Here is a 25,756-nt window from a genome sequence, read left to right as displayed (position 1 = left end):
CAGCAAGTGGGATGGATGCGGAGTTTCATGTATTGCTTACACAGCCACCTGGGAGCGTGGTGTATTTCCGTGTGTAATGGTGACCTACATTCCATAATCTGGACACGTGGTAATGGCACAGTACAAGAACAGTAGTGAATCTTCATAGAAATGAGCCGCTGCCGGCTTGAATGTGTGCGTGCGCGCCGGGCGCCCTGTACGCACGCGCTGCCACGCACACATTAGCATAATATACGGGGGAATACGGTGGCGGCAGTGTGGGCTGTACCGCGACTGTGATCGCGCGCATTCGAGTACGCTGCCCGCCCGCTCGCATTTGTCTGCTCTGACAGTAGGCCTTAATTTTTTTGATCATGACTTCGAACAGAGACAATAGTATAAGTAAGGTACGAGATTCAAAAGCTTGATTATATCACTATTGTATACAATACTTTTTCTACGAATCAACAAAAATAATACTTTAAACTAGTAGAATCATACAAACGAACCAAACCAAAAGTATACAGTTAATTGTAAGATACGCGAGCAACCGCGATACCTTCATACTGGTACGCGCCTCGGCCGCCGCGCCCGGCGCGTTAGTCAACGACACCTTCTCGTAACTCATGAGGCCCTGGTACTTGCTCCGCGCTAAATTAAATTTTTAGACAGTTGTTTTCTCGATTTTTGCCACCGTAGCCTATGGAGACTAATAAGCAACACTAAGTGGTTTTCGTAGTCTATGGATGTTGCTATATTAAGGGTGTCACATGCGCGTTTCTGACTTATGAACCAATTGTTTCTACTATACAAACTAAAATTAATAATTAATTTGAGCTATGGTTTTATTTCGTCCTCTTGACCGCGGCGAGCTGTGATTGGTCAATTTCATTATAGTTGACTAAACTGTATCGAAATGAATATTATAGTTGAGTTGGGAGCTCATACATTAAAAATACCCATTTGCAGTTTGGTATAAGAAATGTTAATACAAAAATTACAGTCGACGAGTAGAAAAAAAAAATTTAGTGTCTCAATAACGACTCCTCAAACCCGGACTTGTCATTCTTCATAATACCTACTTGCCCATGCTTCCCTAAAACCTTTTTACTAAAGTTATACGTAAGGATGAGAATTTACTTTACTTTAACCGCTAACAATAAAGCGTTCCGAACATGCAGAAACCGGAGGATTTTTTTTCTGTATTGAATTTATATTTTTTTTAATAAATGCCATTTCCTAATGTAAATATTTAAAAAGCGTTTTATTTATACTTAATTTATGAATTGATAGAACATTTCATTATATTATAATAAATAGAAACGTAGTGCTACTCATAATACGCAAATAATATTTAACTAAAAATAAAAGTGACAACCCTAAGCGCCAACGCAAGAGTAGGCAAATAACTTGCCGAGCGGCCTTAGATTCACTACTGTTCTTAGTGTACTGTGGTAATGGTAAGCTCACGTGTCCAACCTTATTGAAAGGTGAGTGCAATTCATTGTTATTTGGTGAGAATTATTGTGAAATTGTGAAGCATAACGGTTGTGACGTGACGTCATCTCTGGGATCGTTACGTTTCTTTGTAATTAATTTTTGTAATCCATTTAAATCGAAGCGATCTTGAGTTATTTTGATTTGAAATCCATACTGTTAATTAAAACCGAGTATTAGCTATTACAACGTAATGTTATTTCATCGCTTACTTGTGAATTTACCCTCAATAATTGATTTTTCATGAAAATACAATTCATTTTTATAACCCATTTAAATCTAAGTGATCTTGAATTATTTTGAAGTGAAATCCATTTTGTTAATTACAACCAAGTATTAGCTATCACGACGTGATATTATTTTATCGCTCACTTGTGCATCTACCCTCAAAAAATATTTTTTTTTCATGAAAATACAATGCACCGTTAGAAATTGATCCTGCCGATTTGCCGATGCATAGGATTACGTAATACTACTTACTTACTTTACGTTACCCTGTAACGTTTAGTAATTAGTAAAATTGCTACAAATTATTGCCCGTAATGCCGTGATAGATCACAAATCGTGCATACTATGAAAGCATGAGCTACGCATATGAAAATTAATGTTACAGTGTGCTGCAACCTGAGCAGGGACAACTTACAGACGCCATCACACCTGTAACACAGAAGCAGCTGTGCAGTATCGTCTGTTCTGGAGATTTGGAAATAAAAGGACAGGTTTCGTTCCAATTGTTTATTAGTGAATTTTATTTTCAGTGTAATGGCGAAGCATAACAATCGAACGTAACTAATTAGCTGCCACTTTTCGTATTGGCTCATTTTACCGTGTTACTTATTTTTGGAACACGTGTTTGTTTGTTCATAGAAGGAAATAAAACGCACTCATTGAAGTTTAAATTTTATTCTGAGCTAAAGTCCCGTATCCTATGGCAACATGTCTTTAGTGTCCACTACTAGGGCATTTCGTAAACCTTTGAGTTTAGCCTGCATACATGATAAATGATAAATCTGATACCGTGCAAATGATGATTTCAGTAACAGCCAGCTATGATGAACCACCGCTCTGTCAAGAGTGTCCCGATCAAAATGATGAACCACATCGTGCATCTCGCCATCTGCCGCAGCAACGGCAACTGCAAGTCGGAAAGCATCAGCCTTCGTGCTTGGGTTGGACTTCACCACCACCTTTGACTGGGACGCGTGCATCATGCTTTATTAATCTGGTGAGCAGTTCCCATTTTGTTGGGATTATTTTGAGAGGATTTACTTCTGCATAGAAGTTTTGAGCGAGTTTCTGTTGTTAAAGCTAAAGTAGAAAGCTGAGTTTCTGTTGTTAAAGCTAAAGTAGAAAGCTACATTTAGTGATTTTGATCAGTGATGTTCAGTTTCAGTTGATCAGTTGACGCTGATAGTACCAATGGTTCTGAGTAACATGATTTAAAGAACCGTTTTTATTTTCTTTTTGGAATTCACTCTTAACATTGTTTTTGCTTTCGATGGACTGAAAGCTTGTACTTTCGAAGGACTGAAAGTACGCCCGATGGACTGGGCAATACTGTCATGCTTTCGATGGACTGAAGGCACGCCCGATGGACTGGGCACTACTGTTTTGCTTTCGATGGACTGAAGGCACGCCCGATGGACTGGGCACTACTGTTTTGCTTTCGATGGACTGAAGGCACGCCCGATGGACTGGGCACTAATGTTTTGCTTTAGATGGACTGGGTATTGTTTAGTGACCGCATCAGAAGTGCCGGAGCATGTAAGAGGTGCACGTGGTCTGCTTTTTATGTGCAGAATGCTCTTTGCAAGGAGTAGCACTTACGCGGCTGAGATGGTTTCTTCTGACGAGGGTCTGGTATCTGCCGAAGGACTGGCAATGCACCGAAGGACTGGTGTTGTTTTGTTAAGAATGAATTCCCGTTGATGTACTGTGGGCATATGAGTAAAATTGGCATTATTAAGTCAGAGTGCTATTTATTTTAAGATGTCCTACAATGACCAAAATATTTTTTTTAATGCCAGATAATTTCCCCGTAAATTGATATTGATGACAATAGTAGTGATACTGTCGAGCAATGAATTAGAGCTGTTGTGATTTGTGTTTTTGATGTTTGAGATTGTTCTCTTTTCACGTAAATTTGAGTGTATCCGCCAGATGGAGGCGATGATTATTGAAGTGTATCCGCTAGATAGCGGCGATGATTACTGATGACTATTTTTATTTAGTCGTTGCTGGATGGACTATTTTTGACTAGAGAAATGAGGATTGTTTAATGACTTTGAACTATTTTCTGGTTTGATTGATAAAACAGTTTGATTTTAATAGTAATTTGAGAGAGACCCAAATTGTGGGTCAGGAATGACCGATGAGATACTGTGCTGAGTATTTTGTTACAGAATCAAATGCATACACCCACACACGAGGACGTGTGTAGCGCAGGACGGCCGTGTCGGACCCTGACACCAGAAAGACGTATTGCAGCGTTATAGTTCATTATTTTAGACGCCTGTATAAAATCGATTAGCAATGTTGAGCTACGTATTATTTGGTTGTAACGAAATAAATAAAGTTGCGTAGAGAGTAACGACACCTATTGGCGTGTTGTTGAACTGAGATGACAGGTAGAAGGCTTTGGAACGTCGAGAGGTTTCTCTCGAGTGAGCGTAGGCACGAGTTGGCATTTTTGTCGGTATGTTGGTAGACTGGTCGAGCAGGTTTGCCAACTTGACTTTGAGGCGGGAGCAGAGAGGCTCCGCCGCTGGTAGTTCTTCTTGATCGGACCGCGCTAGAGATCGGACGTACTCGTTAGCCAACCTCGTGCCTAACTCGCCGCGTTCCTGAAGGCTTATACCTGAAGGATTATTCTGATTGTGATATATATTATTATTTGAAATAAACGACAACCATATCTAGTTTGGTCTAAGAATGATTCTTTATTCATCTATTCAATCATAGACACAAAAACATAAAAGTCAAAGACAAACTAAACATACTCTACATCTCCCTTTTCAACATAAAGTAAAATAATAAAATATAATGGTTAAGAATTAAATAGTACACACATAATCGTTGAGATGCCTAGGAGGTCTAACATCTCTGTTAGATCTTCTGAGAGGCATTGGAAGAGCAGGTGCCTCAGTAGCACTCATCGACTCCATCTCAGACTCAGGACTTGCAGCTGGATTCAAGTTAGTAGCAGGTAACTGCTGGACAGCGATCTGAGACCAGGCCGACTGTACATGCGGTTGGACAGGCTCTCTACTTTTGTCCACTTTGATGAACCACGAGTTCCTAGTTTTTAAGTTTCCATAACCCTTCGGGTGGCAGCACCTCCGGTTGAACGGTAGGGGAAATGGCGCGGCCATTTTTTTAAATATGCCTCTGCGTGGCAGAGGCCGCGAGAAGGTTCGGTCTTAACAAGCCCGTAATTGGCAGAGACCGTCTCGCGGCATCTGTGCGACGCTGCATTTCGTGCCTAAAACAAAACCGTTAAAACTATGCCTTGCTTGCTCACTCTTGCAAGATGCATTCGTCAATAAACAAGGATGGTATTCCCTAACGGTCGAATTCCCGCGTAAAACAAAGTTTGTTAGAAATGACGTGATGTTCCTGCCCCACCTCGCCCATTACGCGCCGACCATCGTCGAGCCGCGAACATTCAAACGGAATAATAATAATAATATAGCCGTTTATTTCCAATAGAAAACGATACATGCTTGATTCATTATAAAAAACATTAAGTAATTACATTTTCAGTAACTTAATCTAATTATAATCTAGTGTTATGAAAACATATTATTTAAAATTCTATTTTTGCGATTTTATTATTAAATTGTTTTTTTTTTTCTATTGGATGCCCATTTATGGACATAGGCCTCCACCATACTATGCCATAATGTTATTTTCTGAGATTTTTGTTTTATTGCTTTTAAGTACTTATGTATTATTATGCTTTGTCTTTCCTTCGATTGTCTGGTTTAGTATGGAGGGTGCTGGTCTTCTACTCCCACGGTGACCAACCGGCTTGGGAGAGTTTTGTATCTTATATTCGTTTTGTTTAAATTTTCATTTCAGTAGTAGATGGAGTCCTTGTTGATTGCTATGTTCTGACTGGTTCCGTGGCATTTGAATCAGATTCTGACTCTGCGGATGGCCCGTTTGTGCGCCAGTATGACGTCAGGGTGCTATTCGCTGCTGTTTTGTTTTTCTTACTCTTCCTGGTAAAGTTATCTTTGCTACGTGATGCGTTAGAGGTCTCCGGGGATGGCGACATGTTACGTTTGTTGGTATTTTGTTTGTTCGTTGTTTGTTTTAAAGGTGGCTTATTTTGTAAGATAACGATGCGATCGTATTTTAAAATAGCATTTTTTCCTTCTTCTCTTAGTGTTTTTAATTCCTCCGCTAAGGCTCTACGCTTTTCTAGTACATCGGGGGGGAAGTCCTCCTTCATATAGTAATTACTGTTATCTAAGCTTTTTTTGTTTTTTAAAAGTGTTATTTTTGAGCCCAGCGTTGATAGGGTTATCGCTATTGGTCTGACTTTATTTTCATCTTTTTTACCCCGTCTTGAAACAGACTCTATATCTGTTCTAGAGAGCTGTGTTTTCATCGTGTTGTTAATAATGTTCAGTATGTTTTTTTCTAAATTTTCATAGCTTGACTCCGTTTCAGGTACTCCAAAAAGTAAGACGTTTCTTTTCCTTATTTCTTTTTCTAGGTATTTCAATCGATTTTCTTGTTTTTCAATTTTCTCTTCCATGTCTTGGTATTTTCCTTCGAGAAAATCAAATCTATCATCTAACTTCTGTGTAATAGTATTTGTTATCCTATTTTCCATTTCCTTGTTATCTTGTTTTAATTGTTTCATATCTTCCTGAATACTTTTTAACATGTTTATCAGCTCGTCCATTTTTAATATTTACGCCCTCTGTGTCCCCTTAGCGTAACTACTTAAAGTGTTGCGTAGGCGCAACAGTTGGGTGCGACTAGTGTGGGTTTCGGACTAGTGCCCTTAAGTGATCTTAGTAGTTGTTACTCAATCTCAGAGATGGCAGCACTTCCTCTTTGATAACAGCGACATCTATTGGCGACGTAGTAAATGTGACGTGGTTTGTAATTATTTTAGGTTATACAATTTTGATCAAAAGGAAAATGTCTGTAAATTCACGAATCGTTTTTCACTTCACACAGTTAAGGTCATTTTTCACTGATTTTAGTTTCACACAGGTTTTAGTGGGTTCAGAATTAGGTTTTTTCAACGTTGTAAACAACGCCGCATTTTGTCAGTTTCTCCACGAATTACTGAATGTTCCCATTGTACTGATAGTTCACCAAGTGGTTTATAGTGCACTTTATATATTCACAACGTTTAATCGTGGTTTTACAACACAATAATATTTTTATTCTTCAAAAGTAAACAGAGCTAACGTTAAGGGTGCGACAGTGGCGCCAGGATCAAACGGAATACGCACTGATAAAAAGTGAAATAAACTGTGTGAATCGTGTTAAATGTATTGTTTTGTCATAAAGACTGCTTTTTCTACAATCAATTGTTTTATTTCGTAATTATACGTATTTTTACATGAAAGTAGAAAAAAATTGGTGATATTCGATTAGGACAAGTCTAGCATAATTCACATAAATAGAATAGAATTCATTGGTATACAATCAAATAACCCATTTTATGCTGAATTCAGTGATATATAGTTTATATATATCATTTATACATTTTTTTTGGGAAACGGTCATATTTCTAACACGCGCCAAATTCGCGATGATCACCCGTTGAGGCCCCGCCACTTGACGTATATTTTTCCAAAATGGCTGCGCCACTCAACCGGCTTGTTATGTCTGTCCGTCTCGCGGCCACCGCCACTTACCGTAGAGACCTCGAGGAGGACAATGCCACTCGAAGGGATAAAAGTCTTTTATTGTTACAGATCGTGGATTACTGGTGATTTTGTAAACCGTGCCTGGTTTCCAAATACTACTATTTTCATTTTCTTTATATACTATCTTTTGCCCTTCTTCTAAATTGTCACTTCTAGGTTTTGTGTGTTGATCGTAGTATAATTTATTTTTATTACAATTATTCAGTAATTTATCTTGTATATCATTATGTAGTTTTGGTTTTAATAAAGCGTTATTTATTGGAAGTTTGGTTCTACATAGTCTATTGAACAACAGCTCAGAGGGGGAACAGTTCAGACTGATAATTGGGGTATTTCTATATTCTAACAAAAACAACTCAATATCAGTTTTCGTTTCAGCAGATTTCTTTAGAAACCCTTTACAGGTCTGCACTGCCCTTTCTGCAGCTCCATTGCTCTGGTGATAATGAGGACTTGAAAACACCGTTTTAAAACCCCATTCGACGCTAAAATCCCGGAATGCTAATGAGTTAAATGGCATGTTATCGGAGTATATAACTTCTGGTATGCCATGCGTTGAAAATATACACTTCAAGACAGAAATGGTTGCCTCAGCTGTTTTACTGTTGAGTTTGTGTAACTCGATCCACTTTGAGTAGTGGTCAAATAGAGTAAAATAATCATTATTACCATATTGCAAAATGTCTACGGAAATATGCTGAAAAGGCAGTTCAGGTAATTCTCTCATAACCATTGGTTCTTTCATGTTGTTATTAGAATGTTTAAGGCACACACTACAGCCAGAAATGAAATTGTCTATATCAGAAAACATATTCTTCCAGTAGAATAATGTTTTCGCTCGAGCTTTGGTCTTAGACATGCCAAAATGACACTCGTGCAGTTTTGTCAGTATTAGTATTTGTAGAGATGTTGGGACGTAAAGCCTATGGTCTATAAATATCAAGTCATCCTCATAGCAAATGGTTTTTCGGATGTCATAATAGAATTTCAGTTCAGTCGGTACCTTAGATACAGAAGTTGGCCATCCTTTTTTGAAGAAATCAATCAATTTTGATGCTATAGGATCTACTTTTATTTCTTGTTTCAATTGAGACAGTATTGCATCTGAAACGTTAACACTGTGAATTACTACATTGAGATCACTATCACAGTCTTGACTAGCCGTGGAGCAGGCTCGACTTAATGCATCTGCTATGTGCATTTGTGTACCTGGTACATGCTTCATGGTTAAGTCGTATTTACTTAATTTTAATTTTATTCTCTGCAGGCGAGTTGACGGAATGTCATGTAAGTCTTTTTTCATTATGGAAATCAGCGGTAAATGATCTGTCAACATAAGAACTTTTTGACCATAAATAAATGAGTGAAACTTCTTACAAGAGAATAATACAGCAAGAAATTCTTTCTCTATCTGACCATAATTTATTTCAGTCTCTGTTAAGGATTTTGAGGCATAATAAACGGGTTTATTATCCTGCAGAAGTACACAACCTATGCCTGTCTTGCTCGAGTCAGTCTGAATCACGATCTCTTTACTGGGATCAAAAGTCTGCAGAACTGGATTCGTCGATAAGATAGTCTTAATTCGCTCAAAAGCATCAGTATGAATTTTTTGCCAGTCAAATATCGTGTTTTTCTTTAGTAAATCTCTCAATGGGCTAGTGAGTGAAGCCAGATTGGGAATATATGGTCGTAAATAGTTAATTAGACCTAAAAGTCTTTGTAAGTCAGACTTGTCATTGGGTCTGTCAAAATTAGTTATAGCTTTAATCGCGTCGTCATCGGGTCGGACTGTACCATTTTCAAATATTTGCCCTAAGTATTTAACTTCTCTAATCATGTATTGAAACTTTTTTTTGTTGAATCGAACATTGCATTCCCTTGCCTTTTCGAACACTTTAGATAAGATGTTATGCATTTCTTCCTCAGTTTCTGAAAAACATAGCACATCATCAATATAGTTTACAACACCATCAATTGAGCTAAAAATGTCAGATAACCGTTTCTGAAACACTTCTGACGCTAATACGATGCCAAAAGGCAGACGATTAAATTTATATGTTCCAAACATTGTGGAAAATGTGCAATATTTTGAGGAACTCTCAGTCAAAGCAATGTGCCAAAAGGCGTCTTTCAAGTCTAATACAGAAAAGTATTTAGCATTCTTAATTTTCGCAGATAAGTCTTCAATAGTAGGAATATAACAATAATCTTTTACTATCGCGTTGTTAAGATCTTTCGGGTCTAGGCACACTCTAATAGACTTATCAGGTTTTTCAATCACCACTAACCTGTTAACCCATTCCGATGGTTCCGTGACTTTGCTTATTATGCCGAGACCCTCAAGTCTTTCCAACTCTTCTTTTAATTTTGGCCTTATTTTTAGAGGAACTCTGTATGGAGGTTTGGATGTAGGTATAGCATCAGCTTTTAATTTGATTTCGTAAGGATCATTAAACTTACCCAAACCTACAAACAAGTCCTCATTTTCACGAACTAATTGTTGTTTTCTATCATCTCTAGCTTCGATAGATGAAACTCTTTTTACTAAATTTAAACGATCACACGTATCTCGAGATAGAATCGGTGTTGCGTCCTCTTTTCCCGCGATGCAAAACGTTTCGGAGTACATCTTGCCATTTACTTCTATGTTGAATGTTGCTAATCCTTTGACTTGCGTTTTGTAGCCATTCCAGCTCTCGAGTGTCGACATTGTTTTCTTGAGGGGAACAGGGTGTGAAGATATGACCTTTTCATAGATGTGTACTGGTAATATGTTGACATCAGCTCCTGGGTCGAGTTTGAATTGCACCGGATTGTTTCCAGGCAGTGTTACCTTTTGGAACCACGCTAACGAGTCAACAGATATGTCTGAAGTCACAGACTCTACATAGTAATCAGAATCATCTTGCAAGTTTACCTCATTCGATGTGACTTTACTGGAACGACACATTTTAGCGAAATGATGTCTCTTCTTACAGTTGACACACGTCTTGTTATACGCCGGACATTGACCGTAGATATGATGGTATCCACAGTTCGAACAGGTCTTCTGGGTGCTTTTAGGCACTGTGACCGCATCAACATCGGGTTTGTTGTCAGTTATATCTTTGACATGTGCATTCGTGATCTCAGATATTCTGAGCGATGACACCACATCGTCCAGGGGTGGGTCTCCTTTCTTTATCAACTTTTTTTGACAATCCGTGTCACTCGAACCTAATACAAGACGGTCCCTTAGAATTTCATCTTTATTTTTGAAATCACAGTCATTGCATAATTGTTTTACGTCAGTCAAATAATTGTCAAACGATTCTCCTGCTTTCTGATTTCTATTATAAAATAGGTACCTAGAATGAAGTATGTTCTTCTTGGGATTGCAGTATGTTTCAAATACCTTTAATGTATCTTCGAGAGTTTTCACCTCTTCCGACTTTACATCTAGAGTATTGTAGACGGCAAGAGCCTCCTCACCAATTAGATTTAGCAAAAGTGAGATTTTCCTTGCCTCTGTCACTTCGGAGAGACCCGCGGCATTCAAGTATATATTGAATGATTGCTTGAATTTTCTAAAGTTCTCACTTAAGTTCCCCACTAGGGATAACTTGGAAGGTAAATGATATCCTGTAGCCATACTTGACTGCGCCATGTGATATATATTATTATTTGAAATAAACGACAACCATATCTAGTTTGGTCTAAGAATGATTCTTTATTCATCTGTTCAATCATAGACACAAAAACATAAAAGTCAAAGACAAACTAAACATACTCTACACTGATAGCTTATAGAATCCCGCGTTCTTTAACCATTTAGCTAAGTGTTTTATTTCAAGTGTTATTTTGATTTCTTATGTTTCATTAGAAGCTTACTTTTGCGAAATAAAGAAAGGATGTGTTATGTGTTGTTTTGAAAAGATATGTCCCTCTTGAGTTTGTTGCCGGTCCCATATTGGGCTAAATCTTCTCAGGTCAGGGGTTAGGGTTTGAGCCGGCCTAGTTTGACTTAAATAAAGATTTTAACGGTTTCATGTGATCTTTTTATTTTCAATTTTACCAGTCAACATCTTAATAGAAATTAGTTCTTTTTATCATTTAGTTCTTAAATATAGTAGGCACTAGTATGGTTAACGAGTCAGTATGTTTATTTCATGCACTGGTAGCATGGTAGCATACTGGTTTAGCTGTGAAGTAATACATCGAGATACTACCCCACGCGCCCACCGCCTTTAAGACCCTCGGTACTCGACATATATTATTTTATACTAAAACTCACTTTAACCTGCTACATTTCCCTCCTACCCTGTGTAATAGTGTAACTTTAACCTCATCTCAAAACTTCAAGTCGCCATCATTTCGTTCCCTTTTTGAAATTTGGGTTACTTGAAGTAGTAACAAATATTTTTTCATTCTTAAAACTGAAAAAAAAAAAAACAAAAATTTTTCTTCGTTAACTTTAACCTGTAGATGCCACTATTTTGAGAATCACTCTTAGATAGTTTTTTTGTCATTTCGTGTTTTGGAAAAGTTTAAAATGGCTGAAATTAGCATAAAAATATTGTGAGTTCGCTGTGAAAATGTCTATCATTCTGGTCAGAATGACGCCAGAATTTGCGTGTAACCGATGTCATAGATGTAAGTATTTCTAATTTTTTTAAGCTTATCCGAGGTCTACAGCTCACAGAGTACTTATACTATAACCGCCAGACGCCACTGAACACATAAAAAACAAAATTGAATCTGAAACTCTGTTTGGTTCCATTCTCTGTGACTCTGCGCCGTGGGTTTAAACCAACACAGAACAGAATGTCTCGAATTTACTCATTTTCAAGTACACTTTGATTGCTGCTCTGTTTTAAAGCTACTCTCGTCTTATTCAGTAATGATGTGAAAAGTTTTCCTGAAAAAAAATAACTTAACATGTTGTTGAGTCTCGCGTTTGTGTTAACTAAATTTAGTTTAGATAAGAGAAGATTAGATTTAGATTTAGTTTAGTTTAGAATTAGTTTAGAGAAGAACGATGTCTAAGTCGCTACATACCTTAATAAATTAAATTGAACTATTGTATTGGCGTAATATAGGTAAGTACGAGTAATTGTATATTCGCGTACTGTTCCATTTATTTTTATTGTATTAGAGGACAAATGCTAGGTAATCCTAGCTAAATCGTAAAACATAGAAACGTGACATATCACGTAAAGGGTGAGATGTTTTAAAATCAATACTTATCACAACTTTGTTGTAAGGTTGACTGAGATAAAAACAACTATGGGCTTATTGCGTCTGTTTTAGTTATTTTATTAAACAACTTGAATTACATGAGCTAGTCATCTAGTGATATAAGCCTGAGCTACTTGGAAATAAAGTTATGTACTCACTGAGTATAATTGCATGAATTCTATAGTAATTTAAATTGTATTTTTCTTAATTACTCGTAATGCATGTTAATTATAAGATGTAATAATGTTTTGAAAAGATGTGTCCCGCCGAGTTTGTTGCCGGTCCCATATTGGGATACCCTCCTCCAATTGAGGGGGGATTTAAATCTTCTCGGGGCAGAGGTGTACGGTTGGAGCCGGTAAAGGTTTATTTGACGTTCATAAGCGCATTGTAATATACCTACTTGAATAAACTATTATTTATCTTTATCTTATCTTAAAGCGTAAAAACATAGCAGGCGTTTCGAGCAATCATATTATAGATGTCGGAGAATGGCTGAAATGTGCCATCTATCGCCTTCAAGAGGCGTTTTGTCATGTTGTCATAGCAAACTAGGGTGTTACGTACACTTGAGTGGCGTTCGACGCAGTTCCGCCAAGACGTCATAGAGTGCGCTCTTAAAACAATTGAAGTCCAGAACAATTGAAGTTATGCTGTCAATCAATCTTCAGAAGGAGCACGATGAGAACGAACGGGAGAAGATGACGTCTGTGGCGGCTCCTGGGTCTAATCCACTGGTTTGCTTAAGATAAGAAACGTAACGCGTGCTGTGATTTGTAATGAGTCTTGTGCAGTAAAGATTGTGAGTTGAACATCGTATTTCATTGATGGCCCTCGTCATCCACGATTGAAGGTTCTGATGTGCTGCCGATAGTATGATACGCCCACAATTCCCGACATCAGAAGTGTGGCCGAACACAGGGAATTCGCTACGGAATTCCTCTTGAAAGCTCAAATTTGCCAAATGAAGGTGGACTGAAGGTCCCAAAAATCTACCCTGATTTTGAAAATCCCTGGCATTCCTTAATTCAAGAGTTTTAAAGGCCTTAGAAAATGAAGAAATCTCATGCTATCGCTGGTGGAAAATAAAGAAGTATCGTGATGGAAAATATTTGAAGTGAAATGACAGTTGACATATTTGATATTTTATAAATTGTGATCCAGTTTTTGCATTGCTTTTTATGTTGTTGTGTGAAATTTTCGTGAATGTTGTTAATGTTGTAACTCTAAGTAATACGTTTACAGTCCTTTGCACCATGAAGAATGAAGATAGTTGCTGCGAGATCTCCCGTCTCGCACGGGTTGGAGCTGCGGTTGCAGAAACGTGGGTGCCTTAGTTTGTTTACAGAAGCTGAGAGGAGCTGCATATTTACTGGTTGCCAGACTGTCGCTGGAAGTTGGAAATCGCGTGAGTTGCGTCCATTGTTTTATGATCTGTAACTGTGTTGAGTGTACCTCACAAAGCCGGCGTGATGGGATCTAGTTAGGAAAATATGAGAACAGATACCTACCTACGAGATATCTACTCTAGCCTTTAATGGTCAGAATCAGAATGTATGTAAAAAAACTTTTGGTACGTGGACTTGTAATCTGCTGTTAAGACGATGTAAGGCTGTTTAACGATTTTCTGAGCACTATGGCATGTAATACCGTCACAACTTGAATAGCTTCTAGCAAAATGCACCTTAATTTTTTTGTGTGGAGACGTACTATTTCAAATTGTGTCGTGGACCAAATAATATTATCGTGAGAAGCGCCACGAGTGGTTGATGCCATTATTCGATCACACTGTGAATATAAAATTCTCACCTTTAAGTATGATTTCTATTTTGCTAGCTTGTGCCTATGATGGTGGTAAGTATGTGCGTGATATTTTTTTTTTTGATATGAAAAGTAAACCGAGAACTTAGTGGTAAAGTTCATGACCGTTGACGGATAGTTCTGACTTAGTTTTAATCATGTGCAATTGTGCATTCCTTTGATTACTTAAAATGACTTCACATCCAAAATTAACTAGTCAAAACGAAACGTAAACGTAATGAGTGAAAATTGTGTGTTCCTATTTGAAGAACCTAAATGGTGATTATTTTAACCGCATCGAAGCCGAAGGAATCCTTTTGTGGTCATTTTTGCAGTCAGATTTTAGAGTTTACAGTACCTACAGAACAATTTTAAATTTGGACCCGACATTAAATTTTTCAATAATTCTGTGATTCAGTGATATGTTGTTTGCGATGTGTATCTGTCAAAGGGCCATTATGATTATCAAATTGAATTTGATGAACAATGATAAAATAATTTAAAATTAATTGATTAACTTTGGATTCGATTTGACACTTGATTTGACTTACTTATCACTCAATGGGTTAAGATAATTTTGCATATTGCATGAATAATAATAGCTGAGTAAGCAGTTTGAGAAGGATATTATTCATTGATTTATTAAAACACTACCTATTTAAAGGGACACATTTTGGGATTAGATTTCTCTACGTAGGTATACCACTTTCCGCGTTGGTTTTATGACATTGTCGTAAGAAACGAAACGTGAAGTTCATGCCTCTTTGAGGATAGTTTATTTGAGAGGTTCATCACTTGAGTTGGCGGTCGCAACCGGAACCTGAGTTGTCCAGAGGGCGTTTGAGGGCTGGGTGCTGGAGGGCACAGTCCTATTCGTAACTGCAATTCATGGGGGTTTCGGACCGGGCGATGAGGCTGTGTGTTGGAACCAAGCTGTTGTAAAGCCAAGGTGTTGGCACTGTTATTTGGAAGTTGGTGTTGACTTGTAGGCATTGGTTGATGTATGTGAAAAGAAAGTATTAATGATTAATTATGTGTGTATTCCAAAGAAAAAAAAAAACGTGTCAATGATTATGTGCAGATAGACACATTTTTAGTTTTTCGCTCGACACTCAAAGCTGTGCGCGCGTGCGTCCATTAGGGACAAAACACACGCAACGTGATTTAAAACAAATTTTAAAATTCCTCATATTGTGGTTAAAATTATTGTTCCCCTTAAATGTGAAGGCAAATGACAGAACGGTTTTGGCATGCTATTTTAGTATTTTTCGGTAGAAGGCAGCAAAAATGAGACTTGAAAAAAAAGGGAAAATAACGCTTTGTCTATTACACTTATTATCCAAAATTATTAAAGTATGTTACAACGTACGCTATTACGCACGTTATGGAACTAGTACAAAAAGTTGTTCGTACTCCTTACAGTAATTATAATGTTCCTTATGATCTTTTACGAAACTAGTTGTCGATGTTTAGCGAATAGAGTCGAACGCATTTATTTTCTGTTTGATCGATAAAGAAGTTAGCAAAATTTGAGTACCTACAGCGGTTTGATTTAGAATAGAAATTCTGCCACTAATACCTGTTACGCTAGATCGTTCGTTGTAAAACGAGTTGTGAACTTCTTTATTAATTTCATGCATGTTCAACCTTTTTGAACCTCTTTGAGAGCTATTTGGTTTTTGAAGTATTGTGTCAGTCAGCTAAAGACATGTCGTGTCAGTGTGTAAATATCACATAATGATCAAGTTTTCTTGCCTTTTTCTTAATAAAAATTATGAAAGCGATAAAAAAAATACAATTTGGTTTTCGTAGAAAGTATAATACTGGACTTACCTGATAATATATCAAGTTTTGAAAATTTCTCAAGCTGTCTTGTAAATGTGTTGTCCGTACAGAAGGAATAAAATAGAGAAGTCGGTTTAAACTGAACTGAACGCAATTTTGGTACGTGTTTAAACTATTTAATATGAGAATCGAATAAGTAGACTGTCGTAGTCCTATTCCGAAACTTAAAATTATGTGTCGATTAATTACAATATGCTTCTTTTTGTTTATGGAATTAATGATTGTGTTTAGGAATACACAAATAATTAATGGTGCCAAAATTTAATCAAAATATTCAGGGTATGGTAGAAAGCTGGTTTGAAATCAATTGACCTGGCTCAATCTTTTTATACTTAGGTGGGTGATCGAACGAGCGAGCGAAGCGAAGTGAAGTTCTTACATTCAACTTGGAACACACGGCTGGCTAGGGGCACGTCCCGGCATTTCGATGTTTTTAAGCTGAGCTATCAGAGGATAGTTTGATACACAATAACTTAAGTAAATTTGTTCTAATTTAAATGAAATTGGGTAAACGTGTAGTTGAGGGCATTGTATTTTAGTCATTAAATTATGAGCAGGCTCGATCAAGGTGTTATTGAGTCAGAAGAGCTTAAAAGGCTAGAAAGCTATTTGTGAGGGGTCTTGCTTTTCTGGTCATCTTATTTGCAAGAAAGTATGGTCAAGTTTGGTATCAAATGAAAGTGCTCGGCTTTTATAATATTGTTTTTAAGTTTACCATTTTTAAATAATTAACAAGATAAAAATAAACATAATATAGGTATTTGACATTTGACAAGAAAGATAACGGCTTACCACAGATACAGTTTATTTTAATCTCTATGGTGTTGTGATGGGCTCCGCAGACCTTGCAATAAATCACATGCGGTTTTCGATCCTTTGCCGACTAAGTAGTAGGTTCATTAAATTGATCTAACTTTTTGGCGAACCGCGAGTTCTCAGTTCGGGGCGAACTACTAGTTTAAATCAAACTTACTAAACATTTTAACCATGAGATAACGGAGATGATACACGCGTCTTGGGTGAGAGGCCATTGTGTGCGTGCGGCCAAGTATCTTTCAAACGGATAAACTAATTTCATCGCTGTTTTCTGTGATCCTAGCTAACATTTTGAGGTAATGATTAAAATGGCAAATAGATCTGGATCAAGGTATCAATGAAATCAAATAAGAAAATCTATTAGTGGGAACACTAAACTTTTAGGGAATACTAAACGTTTAAGTAAAGAATAGGTGCGCAGATAATGTTCATAAAATCAGTTAAATATGGAAAACCATTTATTTTCGAGAACTCAATACAAGATGTGTTTCAACTGAGGGGAATCTCTGTGGTGAGGTTCATTTAAAAGCTAGTTTGTATTGTATCTTTATGGTGATATTATTTTCACGCTGTTTGGATTATGGTGATATTATTTTCACGCTGTTGCATTTTAAGTCTCTTAATGAATTGTTCGAAATGTATCTCTACCCCATTTCCGTTGAAATATGGCCTGATTGAATATCGTGATGCTACTGATGCTGAACTTGTTCATTCACAACAATGATCTATGTGCGTGTTATTGAAAGAGTTGAGTTGAGTTGCCTGTCAGTATCCAAAAGTTATGGAGGAACTTACTTTGGTCAGGTAGGCCGAGCAATGAGCTTAGATACCTCAGATTGTTGTATTCTGTCCGCAGATGTATGCAGTGATGCATACAATGTCAGGATGCCGTGGTGGTGCAGATGATCTGCGCTCTACAGTCTCTTTTGGGAGAAGAAGATCTCATCTTCGCTCTAGTCTACCAGTGAAAATCATAAAGGGGGATGGATACGTACGGAGGGACCCGTACAATGTCAGGTTGGCCGTGTCGGAGAATGGCTGAAATGTGCCATCTATCGCCTTCAAGAGGCGTTTTGTCATGTTGTCATAGCAAACTAGGGTGTTACGTACACTTGAGTGGCGTTCGACGCAGTTCCGCCAAGACGTCATAGAGTGCGCTCTTAAAACAATTGAAGTCCAGAACAATTGAAGTTATGCTGTCAATCAATCTTCAGAAGGAGCACGATGAGAACGAACGGGAGAAGATGACGTCTGTGGCGGCTCCTGGGTCTAATCCACTGGTTTGCTTAAGATAAGAAACGTAACGCGTGCTGTGATTTGTAATGAGTCTTGTGCAGTAAAGATTGTGAGTTGAACATCGTATTTCATTGATGGCCCTCGTCATCCACGATTGAAGGTTCTGATGTGCTGCCGATAGTATGATACGCCCACAATTCCCGACATAGAAATAAATAAATAGACGCAATAATCCCATAGTTGCATTTACCCCCGTTGACCTTATATAATAAGTAATAATAACGTACAAATATTAATATTACATCTTTACTTTCGTTCCTGATAATGAACGTAGAAACTGACGTGAATAAATAATTAATTCTATTCTATTTTTTGACATAAATATTTGCGAATACTGGTAATAAAATATTGTTCAAATTGTTCTTATTGAAGTGTACCTCTCTCCGCATATTGTCAGAACTCTAATATTTTGTTTATTTTCCGAGAAATGATATATGTTGAATAAACAATTTCCCTGTGAAGGGAAATATTTGAACACTGTCTCTCCATTTATTCTAACGTAAGAAGTACGTAGATTCGTGGAAAAAATTAAATATTACAAGCATAAATAAATTATATGAATTCAGTAGAAAGTATGTACTAAACTTAATTAAATGTATACTTGAATAAATGTTTATCGCATGTCTAATCTTATAACTAAAAAAAACCGTTCGAAAATAAGGTGACTTTAAAAACCACTATGAAGAAAATATTGAATTATAAAACTCTTAACATGGCCATTGACTAGTCTGGTAGGTAAAATGCTTTTTAGGGTTCCGTACCCAAAGGGTAAAAACGGGACCCTATTACTAAGACTCCGCTGTCCGTCCGTCCGTTCGTCCATCCGTCCGTCTGTCACCAGGCTGTATCTCATGAACCGTGATAGCTAGGCAGTTGAAATTTTCACAGATGATGTATTTCTGTTGCCGCTATAACAACAAATACTAAAAAGTACGGAACCCTCGGTGGGCGAGTCCGACTCGCACTTGTCCGGTTTTTAATATTAAATGGACTCCTAAAGTCGTCTGTTTAAAATATAATACATAACCAGCAACAACCAGCTCCTTGCCTCGACAATAATACTTATATAAGTTAATCTAGATAAGTATGTCGTGGCTAGATCATAGAATATTATCATTTCATGAAATGCCATTTCAGAATTAATCACTTCATGATATGGTTAGGTTAGGTTTGACCTTGTCATGGTGGTCAACCGGTCATTACTTAAAATGATTGCAATGAAATGATCAATTCTAAAATCTGGCCGAGATATGTAATTATGTATAATCGACAAGTATGGTCCAAATTATCTGAAACGCTAATATGGGCTAATTAGAATCTAAATAGCGTAAATTCGCCTCATCCACATGACATCACATCTCCGTTGCCTCAAAAGCTGTTCATTAGTCAAGATTCCCAATACCCATTTGCAACTAGGACCCATACTGTACCCTTACCATGAGTATATAGATCAAGTAATTGACCGAAGCGAAGCGAAGGTCTACGTTTTGACTCGGGCATTTTGCTTTCGTATGTCCGGATGTTCTCCTCTACAGGTCGCAATTCTTAACCGATTCTCATGAAATTTTGTGACCGAATTTTATGACTAAATAAAATTTTTTTGTCAATCCGGTTTTTGGAAATTTTTAAAAATGGCGGAGTCGTGATACCTGGCGCCTAAACAAATAGTCGTATCGATATCATAAGACTTTTTTCTTTTTGAAACATGTTTACAGAGTTAATAGCAAAAAATGCAGAAAAAAATTATCGCTGGTTTAGGCGGTATTTAGATATTTAATTTTAACTAATTTTAATTTGAGAAGGAGTAGCTAAATTTCGTCAACCCATCTAAGAACTATTTGGCTCAGTTTGTAAACGTTCGCTTTTTCTGTTTGCACAGAGGGTCTGGGTTCGATCCCCAGTAATTGTATGCTGGGATATTATAACTTTTTGTATTTTTTTACACATAAATTTCGTATTGTTTTTCTTAAATTTACTATACACCGTGTTTTTATTGAATTCCGTTAACTTCGGGGTATAGTTAAGTACGTTTATAAGAACTAAATGGCATAGTTAATTTTCAAAAAAAAAATTTTTTTTTGTTTTCTTTTTTGTTTTTTTTTTTGTTTAAAAAGTAATTAAATGTAGCATATAGCGTTGTTGTAACACGGGCATTACATTTAACTCAACCAAACAATTGAAATCTGTGACATATCAATGTCATTTCGTACATCAATCGACCGAGATTGTACTTAAGTTTAGTAGCAAATGTATGAACTCATTCTAAACACTAATCAATATGTAAGCCGGCCCTAAGGCAAGTGTACACGCTTGTAGAGGCCTTATAGTAAAAAAATAAATTATGGATTATCTCCGAAATGGACTTAATTAGAACATCGGTGTCTTTGAGAAAGGTGTATTTAAAGCTCTTAGCACCATGTTATTTCAAGCTCTGCTCGCGAGGTCTACAGCTCACAGAGCCACTAGTAGTATTTCATACTGAATAGGCAGTCTCCACTCCGCCTTGAATGAAATACCTCACCAATAGGCAGCTTTGACAGAATCTCAGTTCGATTAACAGCGTGCAACCTTAGGCTCGCCGTTGAGGCAGCGTCTCCACTTGCGCGGCCTCGGAGCGTAACAGCCGCTCAACCTGAGGCTGCCTCTAGTGGATACGCGACTGAAGAACAAAATGCATCACGCGCGCGTGATTGGTCGCAACTAATAGTTGCTTTAGACTGCACGATTGGCTAGGTAGATACTTGAGTGTTCTTGTGAAATTTTATAATGTCGTTTTAAACTGAGAGCGTAATTTCGATTGTATGGCGGTGCCTAGGTTCGAGTGACTTAAACTCATGGTAAGAGCACTATTCATTAGTCTGTCAAGATTCCCAATACCCGTTTGCGACGATTTTCACGTGTCAATTACTATTCCATTGCTCAACGGATGCCGTCTGTGCAACTGCAACAACCACCTTAATTCAACAGATCGTATGTCGATATGAAATTAATATAGAGATAAGTCTTTTTGTTACTTGTGACGGTAGATTTCGCTGGACCGTTATTTACTCCGAAAACTGAATGACTTAAGACGCTCTAAATTGAATGAAAATGGCGAACATCTATAGTCTGTATCTTTAGGTATTTAAGTAAAAGTAAACAAACAATTTGTACATTTTCGGGTATTTATAACATTTATTGGTTAACCAACCCAATACAAAACCAAAGTGACTGAACGACCTGACTTTAACCTACATTATTTGATCATGTAATGTTTTCATCTACCCTCAACTGGCTTAAGGAGCCATTTGAGGGTAGATTTTGTTTACTGTTATTTAAATACCTAAATATACAGACTATAAGAAGAGTAAGACTGGTTTTTCCGTTTCCGGTACTAGAACTGTCAACACTACAGTGATAATATCCAGTGAAATTAAACGAACAAAAATAGTTATAGCGCACTTGGAACAGGGACTTCGTAACAAAACACGAGTAAAACTACTAAGAAGTGTTAACAAATAATCAGAACTGTGTTACTGTGGAAGATCACTGAAAATTAAAACCACGGATCATCGCGGAGTTGAGGTTAGAAACACAACAGACAAGACAATATTATTACTCATTGACATTGTCAAACACCGCCAACAAAATTGACGTTACAGTCAGTGTTGCCAACTGCAATAAACATTTCTACCATTTTCTACTATTACGTTCCAACATACGCAAATACAACTAAATAATAGTAAAATGGAGGGACAATTCCAAACATTATTTGATAATTTGAAGATCGAGATGCAAAAACAGAATGAAGATTTGAAACAATCCGTCACAAAAAATATTTTAGACAAAATGGAAGAGAAGTTAATTCCTATAGTGGAAGAAAATAAAACCCTAAAGGTCAGAGTAGAAAAATTGGAAAAAGAAATAGAGTATCTAAAAAAAGGAGGGAGAGAGAATAATATCATAGTATTCGGCCTGGATGAGAAAGAAACGTCTACCATTGAGTTATTACGGGAATTTAAGGAAAATCTGAAAAACGACTTAAATATTAATATGGAAGACTATGAAATAAACAAGATCTATCGTTAGGTAAGAAAAACAGAGAAAGCAACAAGCCGAGGCCGGTATTATGTTCGTTTATAAATAACTGGAAAAAGATGGAAATCATTAAAAACAAAAAACACCTAAAGAAAATTCATGTATCTGAGGACTACTCAAAAGAAGTATTAGAAAAGAGAAAAACACTACAAGCAGATTTAGCTGAAGAGAGGAAAAAAGGCAATATAGCATATTTGAGACACGACAAACTAATAATAAAAGAGACCAACAACAACAGCCAAGAGAAAAGGAAAAGGGAATCATCTGCCTCACCCTCTGATTATAACAATCAGCCTAAAAAGCAACTGACTGTATCCACAACCAAGACCAACAGAACAAACGCTTTTGATATGATGCGTTCCAGCTCTCTTTCTAATATATCTACTACCAAAAAACAATAGCAATTAAGAATCGGCAAACGGAATCCAAAACCAACCGACGAAACTATTAACAACAAAGAAACAGAAAACTACCAAACTCCCCCAAGCCGACTGGTCCTCGTGGGGGAAAGAGACCACAACCCTCCGGCAATAACTGGCAACAACAACAACAACAAAAACCATAAACAACAAACATCGAAATTTTACATCGGAGCCCTAAATGTACTTACCCTAAAAAATGAAGAAAATCTTACAGAACTAATGTATGCGTTAGAACACATCAAATGGGACATCGTTGGCCTGAGCGAAGTGAGAAGAATGGGTGAAAATATCACGTCACATCCAGAATACATGCTTTACCATATAGGGGAGACCCCGGGCCTTCATGGCGTTGGATTTATTATCAAAAAGCATATTACAAAGTATATAGAAGGATTCATCGGTATCTCGGAGCGTATCGCGATAATGAATTTGAAAATACCTGGATACAAAGATCCTTGGTCCATTGTACAAATTTATTCTCCTACTGAACAAGCAAATCTGGAAACAATAAATAAATTCTACATTGATCTAAACAAAGCGATCCAAGATCACGGTCATAAAAACCTTATAGTAATGGGAGACTGCAATGGACAAATTGGGGAAAAGCGCCCAGAAGAAAATATGATACTAGGACCATTCACATATAGTAACAAAACTAGAAGTAGAAATGGAGAATTTATCACGAACTTTGCACTAGAAAATAACCTTACCATCTTAAATACTATGTTCATGAAAAAGAAGAAAAACATGTGGACCTGGATCTCGCCTGACGGTAAAACAAAAAATGAAATTGATTTCATAATGACCAACAGAAACAGCTACTTCACTAACTTTACCGTAATCAATAAATTGAACTTTAACACTAACCATAAACTAATTAGAGCAGAACTGGTATCAAAGCAACCAAAGAAACCTAGACCAAGGCAACACCCAGAAAACATAAACTTCGGAAAACACCAGTTAGAACAAATAACAGTTGCCCTAAAAGACAAATTCACAGACATCCAATCTAAAACGAAAGGATTAGGGACACAAGATAAATACAACTGGATCGAAAACACCATTAAAGCTCAGATACAACTCAGTGCAAATGCCAAAACCGAGCCGAAGAAATGGCTAACTACAAATACCACAAATCTCCTAGAAGAAAGAAACCACTTAATTAGTGCAAGAGATGCTCCAGACAGACGAAAACATTTAACGAAAATTAACAAAGAAATCAGAGAAAGTATAAGAAAGGATCGAAAACAAAGCAGAATGGAAATTATAGAAAAGTATATAAGTAAAACGGGAGGAGTAAAAAAAGCATACAAAGAATTAAAGAATTCAATGGATTGGATAGTTAAAATGAAAAAAGACAATGGAAAATGTAAACACAACAGAACGGACATATTAGGCACAGCTACATCCTATTACAAGAAACTGTACGAAAATAACACAACAGAAGACGAAATTGATTTAGCAGAAAACTCAGACATTCCTAGCATTATCCAAGCTGAAGTCGAGAAAGCTATAGATACACAAAAATTAGACAAAGCACCAGGTCCCGACGGTATAAATAACGTTATCTTAAAACAATGCAAAGAAGTCTTAACACCAGTCCTTACAAACATATTTAATGATATCCTACACACTGAAATAATTCCCCAGCAATGGACAGAATCCAACATAACCCTACTATATAAAAAAGGGGATAAACACGAAATCGGAAATTATCGCCCTATCAGCCTTATGTCCAACATTTATAAAGTATTCGCAAAGATCATTTTAAAACGGATTGAAAGAACACTAGATGAACATCAACCTATCGAGCAGGCTGGATTTCGGAAAGACTACTCGGTGATCGACCACATCCATGTAGTACGTCAAATTCTAGAGAAGTATCACGAATACCAGCTCACATACTACATCGCATTCATTGACTACAGCAAAGCTTTCGATTCTCTACTACATAATAACATCTGGGAAGCATTAGTAGATCAAGGGATTGAACATAAATACATTCGACTGATCAGGAACGTATATAGGAATAGTACAGCTAGAATCCAACTAGAAAAGAAAGGTAATCCATTCAAAATAGGAAAAGGCGTCAGACAGGGAGACCCCCTATCTCCAAAACTATTCTCGGCGGTACTAGAATCAATTTTCAGACGACTTAATTGGCAAAATCTCGGGATTAATGTGAATGGTGCATTGCTGACGCATTTAAGATTTGCTGACGACATAGTGATATTCGCTGAAACACCTGACGTCATCAATCGAATGATAAAAGATCTTACGTTAGAAAGTGGAAAAGTAGGGTTAAAGCTAAATCCCGAAAAGACTAAGATGATGACAAACGGAAACAAAATTACGATACAGTTAGACAACACCGAAATCAAGTACACCGATGAATACATATATCTGGGGCAGCTCATAACACAAGAAGAACCTATGCGAAAAGAAGTAGAGCGAAGAGTGACGAACGCCTGGAAAAGATACTGGAGCTTAAAAGAGGCTATGAAAGACAAAAAATTGCACATAAACATCAAAAGTCAACTATTTAACACGTGTATACTACCCGTCCTTATATATGGCTGCCAATCATGGAATTTAAATCAGGAAATGACCAGAAAACTCACAACCTGCCAATACGCTATGGAAAGGAGTATGCTAAGTGTCAAGAAATCAGATAGACTGGGAAATCATGTCATCAGAAATAAAACAAAAACCATAGATGTAACACGGAAAATGAGAAGACTCAAATGGAAATGGGCAGGGCACATGATTAGAGGTAATGATAAATGGAGTAAGAAAGTGACAGGATGGTACCCCAGGAAAAGCAAAAGGAAGAGATGTAGACCACGGAAAAGGTGGGACGATGATATTAGAAAAGTGGCAGGAGTAACATGGAACAGAGTGGCTCAA

The 25,756-nt window shown here is 37.1% G+C and overlaps 1 protein-coding gene and 1 pseudogene across 1 annotated transcript in view; one reads left to right on the top strand and one right to left on the bottom strand.

The window, feature by feature from the left end:
* LOC134794524 (hemicentin-1-like) overlaps positions 1 to 25,756 on the bottom strand; it is an 82,626-nt gene that overhangs the window by 36,128 nt on the left and 20,742 nt on the right. The window lies entirely within an intron of this gene.
* LOC134792589 (uncharacterized) lies at positions 21,714 to 22,835 on the top strand (annotated as a pseudogene).

Source organism: Cydia splendana, chromosome 1 (genome assembly GCF_910591565.1).
Source record: "Cydia splendana chromosome 1, ilCydSple1.2, whole genome shotgun sequence".
In the NCBI taxonomy this organism is placed as follows: Eukaryota; Metazoa; Arthropoda; class Insecta; order Lepidoptera; family Tortricidae; genus Cydia; species Cydia splendana.
The sequence above is the reverse complement of the archived record's forward strand: the minus strand, read 5'-3'. Positions and strand labels throughout refer to the sequence as shown.